This window comes from Dasypus novemcinctus, chromosome 9, assembly GCF_030445035.2.
Source record: "Dasypus novemcinctus isolate mDasNov1 chromosome 9, mDasNov1.1.hap2, whole genome shotgun sequence".
In the NCBI taxonomy this organism is placed as follows: domain Eukaryota; kingdom Metazoa; phylum Chordata; class Mammalia; order Cingulata; family Dasypodidae; genus Dasypus; species Dasypus novemcinctus.
Window position 1 is genome coordinate 81,085,886 of NC_080681.1, and position 8,504 is coordinate 81,094,389.

Here is an 8,504-nt window from a genome sequence, read left to right on the forward strand (position 1 = left end):
TGGATAGTAAGCCTTTATTAGATATGTGATTTTCAAATATTTTCTCCCATTGAGTCAGCTGCCTTTTCACCCTTTTGACAAAATCCTGTGAGGTGAGAAAATGTTTAATTTTGAGGAGGTCCCATTTATTTATTTTTTTCTTTTCATTGCATGTGCTTCGGATGTAAGGTCCAAGGAACCACCACCTACTACAAGTCTTAAAGATGTTTCCCTATATTTTCTTCTAGTAGTTTTGTGGTCCTGGCTTTTATGTTTAGGTCTTTGATCCATTTCGAATTGATTCTTGTATAGCAAGTGAGATAGGGGTCCTCTTTCATTCTTTTGGTTATAGATATCCTGTTGTCCCAGCACTATTTGTTGAAGAAACTGTTTTGTCCCGTTAACATTAACTTGTAGGTTTGTCAAAAACCAGTTGACTGTATAGGTGAAGGTTTATTTCTGGATTCTCAGTTCTATTCCACTGACTGATATGTCTATATTTATATCAGTACCATGCTGTTTTGACCACTGTAGCTTTGTAATATGTTTTCAAGGTCAGGCAGTGAAGTTCCTCCCACATCGCTCTTCTTTTTTAGAATACCTTGGCTATTCAGGTCACTTCCCCTTCCAAATGAATTTGGTAATTGCTTTTTCTAATTCTGTAAAGTGAGCTGTTGGGATTTTGATTGGTATTACATTGAATATATAAACCAGTTTGGGTAAGATTGAAATCTTCACGATATTTATTCTTCCAATCCATGAACCTAGAATGCCTTTCCATTTGTTTAGGTCTTTTTAAATTTCTTTGAACATTGTTTTGTAGTTTTCTGCACATAGGTCCTGTATAGTTCTTTGGTTAAACTAATTCCTAGGCATTTGAGTCTTTTTGTTGCTATTGTAAATAGAACTTTTCACCTGATTTCCTCTTCAGATTGCTCAGTACTAGTGTACAAAAACATTATTGATTTTTGCATGTTGATCTTGTATCCTACCACTTTGTTAAACTCATTTATTAGCTCAGGTAGCTTTGTTGTGGATACTTCAGAATTTTCTAAATACAGGATAATGTCATCTGCCAACAGTGAGTTGTACTTCCTCTTAGCCTGTTTGGATGCCTTTAATTTTTTTTTTTTGTCTAATTGTTCTAGCTAGAACTTCTAGTACAATTGAATAATAATGGCGACAGTAGGCACCCTTGTCTTGTTCCCGTTCTTAGAGGGAAAGCTTTCAACCTTTCCCCATTGAGTACAATGTTGGCTGTGGGTTTTTCATATATGCCTTTTATCATGCTGAGGAATTTTCCTTCTATTCCTATCTAAAATAAATCTTTTAAAAAATTGTATGGCATGATAACAGCCACAACAGTAATCCTTGAAGACATCATCGTGAGTGAAATAAGCCAGACACAAAAAGGACTTATATTGTATGATCTCACTGATATGAAATAATTATAATAAGCAAATTCATAGGGTCAGAAACTAGAATACCAGGGATTGGGAAGGGCTAGGGAATGGGGAATTAAAACTTAATTGGTATAGAATTCTGTTGGGAGTGATAGAAAAGTTGTGATAATGGATGATAATGATGGTAGCACAACATTGTGAATGTAATGAATACCATTATATGTTACATTAAAGATCTAAATGTGGTGGAGGGGGGAAATTTTTGTTTGTATATATGTTACTAAAATAAAAATAAAAATTTTTAAAGCATTCCTTTTAAAATAATGTGGAAGTCCTTTATTCACCTAAGATAGAATTCATAGACAACATGACCTAACTACATACATAATTTGAAAGAAAAAAAAAATTGTGTGGCATGAAAGGTGCTGTTTTATTGGTGTGTAGATGAAGTCCTTGCCCTCAGGAAGCTTCCAGTCTGGTGAGAAGGATGGATCAAATGTACAAAACTAAAACTAGTCAGAGGAAAATAAAATTCATCAGAGGAGTACAAAGAAAATGTGATTGGGAATCAAAGAAGGGAGCATGAGAATCAAAGAAGGGATAAATCTGGTCAAGGAATTGGAAAAGATGGACAGTCAGCAGAAATATTTGTTAGGAAAAGGCCATTCTCATAATTACTGAAAGCATATCACTTAAGATGCCCCCTACACTCAGAAGTCTTGTCTACTGGCATGAATTTTTTAACAAACTACAATTTGTTTCCTTTAAGGCTTTCCACTAATCTCAACAAACCTGACTAATATTTTTTCTATTCTCATTTACATGAATTCTCAATACTTTTCCATGAGGAGCAGAAAAATGAAATAGAAATAATTTAATCCCAGAATTAAAGAAATGAGAAATTCTGGCTTTACTTTTCCGCCTTAAGGGCCTAAATAAGCCTTAGTAGGACTTAATGTCTTCTTTTGGAATAATGAATGCAATCATCCATTTCTGGTATAATGAGTAAAGCAGATTATATCTGAAAGAGATAGCAGCCAATATGTTAATTTCCAGTTTCTCCTTTTCTTTCTTTTCTTTGTAATAACCCCTACCACAATTTAGCAAAGTTTGCTGAGAACAAGGCATACATTTGGCACCTTCCATAAACCTAAAAATTAAGAGACACAGTTCCTATCGAGGAGCTAGCCAGGGGCATGATACAAAGCCGCTCTTTCCTTTTCCTTTTTTCTTGTTAATTCCACTATTTACTGTGCATTTACCCTGTGCTAGGACTGTCCCTAAAATGTTATACACTTTTTCACATTTATTCATCACAATAACCTGATAAGTGCATTAGTCTCCACATTTTACAAACAGGGAAACTGAGATTCAAATAAATTAACCAACTTGCCCACATACCAAACAGTAAGAAATAGGCAAGTGTCTGAGTATCTGAATCCATATAAACATGTGCCTATCTTTTCATGTAATCTACATAGTTGCCCCAAAACACACTGTACTCTCTTAGAAACTTGATGTTGCAGAAACATTCAGGGCACAGTTTCATGCTGCTGACACGTTTTAGGATAAGCAAAGTCATGGGGATCTTTTGATTCAGACCAAGTTAAAGATTCACATCGTGTTGATTACTGCTACTCCATTAGCTCCTTAGAAGCAGGAACCAGGTCTCACTCATCTTTGTATCCCTAGCACCAGCCCAGTGCCTGACACAAAGAGGGTGCTTGATTATTATTGTTTGATCTGAATTATTGGTTCCACCAAAACTGACTTACAAAATTGCCAAGGACTGTGCTAAGCCCCATTACCAGTATTTTCTCCTTTAATCCTCACAACAATCCTTCAAGGTCTCTATTATTATACCCATTTTACAGATGAGGATACTGGGACATGGAGCTGTTGAGTGGCTTGCCCAAGGTCAGATAGCTACTAAATCAGCATAACCAGAACTAGAATCCCGGTCTTTTCACCCCAGATCCATTCCGCCCCAGCTGCAAGCTATATTTGCATTGTATTTATGTAAACAAATGTCTTGGGCATGACACAGACAGCAGCATCAACTTCTAAATCAATTTTAACTTTCATCAGTTTCACCAGTCATCAGCAAGCTCTACTTAGCACTCCAAATATCCAAACACAGATCATCAGGGAGAACTGGGAGCAAAGGCAGCTCTTCACTCCTAAGACCATGTCCACTTGCATACCACTTTGTCTACATTCTCTACAGTCTCAAACTACATGCTTCAGATCATCAGCTAAAATTAAACATGGCAGAGACAAGCTGCTCAAATTGCCACATTCCTTAGGGCCTGGCCTCACGTGGAATGAAGTGGCAGTGAAGCACAGCATGGTAACAGGATTAGATGCAGAGTCAGAAGGTAGAAATAATGTTAACCATTAAATATCATTTGCTAGTTCAGAGCAGAAACTGGGTGTACTTCATCCTGGTATGGAATATCAATAAGTGTTAAAACTAAAGATGTGATTTTTTAAAGAAAAGATCATTCTGGCAGCAAAATTGAGGACAAATTGGAAAGGGCAAAGGCTGGAGGCAAGAAAACAAAGAGACTTTTAACAAGCCAAGCAAGCAATAGAAAGAGTCTAAACTCGGACAATGGCAGTAGAAATGGAAAACAAAAAAAGATTCTATATTGTATATTTATTGAGAAACTTTTTGGAGAAAAAAAATTTTAACTCACTAAATGATGGAATTAGAAGAGGAGGGAGTAAGGGGAGTCAGATAACACCACCGTTTCTAACATGTATAACTGAGAGAATGATTATTTTTAAGTAACTAAGTTTAAAAAAAGGGGGGGGGACCTCTTGTGTTTCTCAATATGAAATTTCCTTCTTCACACATCTGTTTAGAAATGTGGTTTTTCGTTTCTGGCAGAAACAATTTCCAGCTTTTCTACAGCCGGCAGTGTAGGTGCAAATTACTTCATAACGCATTCTGTTGTTGCTGGTTTGCTGCCTTCTCTTCCTAAATTTCCCAACTGCTTTTTGTTATTGCTGTTATTGTTGTCATGTTTCTTAATTGGCATTTGTTGAGCTTCAAATAAAGCAACATTTACAAAAAGCTGACTTTCTTAAGAGAAAACACAGCAACCTACAAAAACTTGACTGCCCTTTTCTTGGTGTAGAGGAAACAGATGATCCAGCTTAAATCTGGGAAAAGCAAAAGAAGGCCTATTTTTGTCCACATACAGCAAGTTCAAGTTCTTTTCTACCCTGTCCTTTCGCTAGAGAGTAAAAGGTGAAGTGTCAAGTTTAGGAGAATGCAACTATGATTCTGAGGCAGAGAGGAACTGGGGAAGGAAGAGGAAAATATTTTAAGAAGAGAGGAGGAATGAATTCCTATTTTCCCCTCCCATTCTAATGCCCCCTGAGAGACCTACATCCCAGCTACTCCATATTTTAGACTTTTCAGACTCTCCCTCCCTCGGGTCAAACTGACCCTTCATTCCTTTGTGCCCTGCCTAGACACCGAAAAAACTTCGAACAGAGTCTGGGATGCCTTATTGCATCTACTGATTCACATTGTCTGAACCCTCCCCTTGACAGTGAGTCGAGTTTTGTAAATTGTTTGTGGATATCAGTTATCTGTCGTCTGCCTTCATATGATCAGCATGGATATTCTCCAGTTGGCCACAGCAAAATATGGTCAAGAACTTCTGGGAATTTAGCATTAAGGAAGTAATCTGAGATTAATTTTCAAGGATGTAGTTTATTTTAGCAAAACCCTGGAAACAATCTGAATGTCCAACAATAGGGAAAAAGTTAAATTATAATAGAGTCATATGATGGCCTGGTGTGCAGCCATTAAAAATTATGTTGGAGATATAATGATAAATTAAAAAATTATAATACAATAGTGTATATATACTGACTAAATAGGTATAAAATGGTTTTTAAAATGTTTGTGTGAGGGAGAGGCGGTGACTCAAGCCATTGGGCACCTCCCTCCCACATGGGAGGTCCTGGGTTGAGATCCCAGTACCGCCTAAAAAAGAAGACAAGCACACAACCAACAGACACAGAGAAGAGACAGTGAATGCAAACAGTGTGGGGGGGGGAAGGGGAGGAGGGAAATTAATTAATTAATTAATTAATTAATTTTAAGCTGTATAAGTGGTATGGTTTTTTTTTTTTTTTTTTTTTTTAATTATAGGGACAGAAGCTGGTGCTCAGCCACTGAGCCATATCCTCTCCCCTGATGTAGTTTTTTTGTTTGCCTGAGTGTTGTTTGTTTTTGTTTTTAGGAGGCACAGGAACAGAAGCAGGACCTCCCATGTGGGAATCAGGCATTTAATTGATTGAGCCATATCCAATCCCCCCAAGTTTATTTTTAAAATGTATACATTAGTGCTAGCAGCTTTCTGCTCTTATCCTCCCACCCATCCCGGCAGCCCTCACGGCAGCTAAGCCGCTGGGCGGCACCTGTCAGCGAGCTCCTGGAAGCTTGAAACTATCCTCATCATTCCGGCTCCAGAAAAAAATTGTTGAACCAGAGGATCTGGGAAAGCCCTTCATTGAAGGGCTCAATACAGAAACAAATGAGAAAGTCCTTGAAGTGGTATTTGGCAAATGTGGAGGAATAGTGGAAGCACTCTTGATGAAAGACTGTGAAACCAGCTATCAAGAGGTTTTGCTTTTGTCACTTTTGAAAGTCCAGCAGATACGAAGGTTGCAGCCAGAGACATGAATGGAAAGTCCTTAGAAGGAAAAGCCATCAAGGTAGAACAAGCCACTAAACCATCATTTGAAAGCAGTAGGCATGGACCACTTCCACCTCCAAGAAGCAGAGGCCCTCCTACAGGGCTTGGACACCGAAGAGGAGGAAGTGGAGGAACAGAGGACCTCCCTTACGTGGAGGGCACATGGATGATGGTGGCTATTCCATGAATTTTAACATGAGTTCTTCCAGGGGACCACTTCCAGTAAAAAGAGGACCACCACCACCTAAGTGAGGTCCTCCTCCTAAAAGATCTGTACCCTCAGGACCAGTTTGCAGCAGCAGTGGAATGGGAGGGAGAGTTTCTGTTTCACTTGAAAGAGACAGTTATGGAGGTCCACCATGAAGGGAATTTCTGCCCTCTCATAGAGATGTTTATTTGTCCACAAGACATGATTGATATTCTCCTGAAGACAGCTATATAAACAGAGATTACTCAAGTTCTCCTGATTCAAGAGGTTATGCATCACCAGCAAGAGATTATACTTACTGTGATTATGGTCACTCCAGTTCATGGGATGACTACCCATCTAGAGACCAGAGTGAGGGAAAGAGATGTGGCTCAAGCAGTTGGACACTGCCTATCGCTTGGGAGGTCCAGGTTTGGTTCCCAGTGCCTCCTAAAGAAGACAGGCTGGCACAACGGGCTGATGCAAGAAGAAACACAATGAGGAAACGCAAGGGGGAGGAGCCAGGGGGCAGAATAAATAAATGAATCTTTAAAAAAAAGAGGCTATAGGGATAGAGATGGCTATGGTCGTAAAGGAGACTATTCAGATCATCCCAGTGGAGGGTATTCATATGAGGAGACTATTCAGATTATCTGAGTGGAAGGCCCTCATATGAAAGTCATGGTAACTCATGTAGCTCTCCACCTACACATGGGCCCCACCATCTTATGTTGGAAAAAGTCGATATGATGATTACAGCAGCTCCCTTAAGGATATGGTAGAAGCTGAAACAGTTACTCAAGCAACCAAAGTGATCCCTACTCAAGTGGTTGTGATCTGTTTGGCAGACAAAAAAGAGGGCTTCCCTATTCTATGGATTCCTCGTGATTCCTAGAGCAGTTTAAGCCGCGGAGCACCGAGAAGTGGTGGAAGCCCTGGAGGAAGCCGATCTGATAGAGGGGGAGGCAGAAGCAGATACTAAAAACAAATCTATGGGCCCAAACCCCTTTTCAAAGAAAACAAACAAAAAGTGGAAACTGTTTTCATAACTACCCAAGGATTACTAAGAAGAAAAATTGTGTTCTTTTAAAATTGCCAGTTGAGTTTCCCCCATAATTTTTGTTTGTGTGAGGAAAAGTAAAACATGTTTAATTTTACTTGATTTATGACATTTCTTTCAACAAGCAATGTTAAATGTGTAAGATTTGACTTGTGTATTAGTGTAATTTTCCTAGTAAACAAGTCCCTAAAGGCCACTTCCTATCTGATTTTTGCCAGTACATGTGGCAAGCACTCCTGAGAGCTTCCACAAACTCTACCCATGATCCGAGGAAGATCTCGATCCCCTTCCATAGTTAAAATACCACCTAAATGGGATAATTCTCTAATCATTTTATTCTCTCTGGATCCAACTATTTGCTGAACACCTCTACTTGATGTTCCACAGGCATCTTTTTTTTTTTTTTAAGATTTTTATTTATTTATTTATTTATTTTTTCTCTCCCCTCTACTCCGCCCCCCGCCCCAGTTGTCTGTTCTCTGTGTCTATTTGCTGCGTCTTCTTCTTGGTCCACTTCTGTTGTTGTCAGTGGCACAGGAATCTGTGTTTCTTTTTGTTGCGTCATCTTGTGTCAGCTCTCCTTGTGTGCAGCGCCATTCCTGGGCAGGCTGCACTTTCTTTCGCACTGGGCGGCTCTCCCTCCGGGGCGCACTCCTTGAGCGTGGGACTCCCCTACGCTGGGCACACCCCTGCGTGGCACGGCACTCCTTGCGCACATCAGCACTGCATGTGGGCCAGCTCCACACGGGTCAAGGAGGCCCGGGGTTTGAACCGCGACCTCCCATGTGGTAGAGGGACGCCCTAACCACTGGGCCAAGTTTGCTTCCCTGCAGTAGCTTCCTAATTCAATTCCCCTATTGCCCCCTGCAGTGGAATGAATTGTGTACCCCAGTTTGGACATATTCTTGGTCTTGGTCTGCATTCTCATGGATATAGGCGCATTTCAGATAAGATCTCGTCAAGATGTTACTTCAGTTAAGGTGTGGCCCAACTGAATCAGGTTGGGCTTTAATCTAATGACTGGTGTCTCTTATAAGCAGAGTGAAACTCAGAGAGAGACGCCATGGGGAGCAGCCAGAAGTCAAGAGAACCCTGAAGAGAAAGGAGAAGTTTAGGAAAAGCCAAGGAACCCCAAAGATTGCCAGCCAGCAGAAGAT

At 39.9% G+C, this 8,504-nt stretch overlaps 1 pseudogene; it reads left to right on the forward strand.

Moving 5' to 3' along the window:
- Positions 1-3,729: 3,729 nt before the first annotated feature.
- Positions 3,730-7,269, forward strand: LOC101439709 (RNA-binding motif protein, X chromosome-like; annotated as a pseudogene).
- Positions 7,270-8,504: the final 1,235 nt, after the last annotated feature.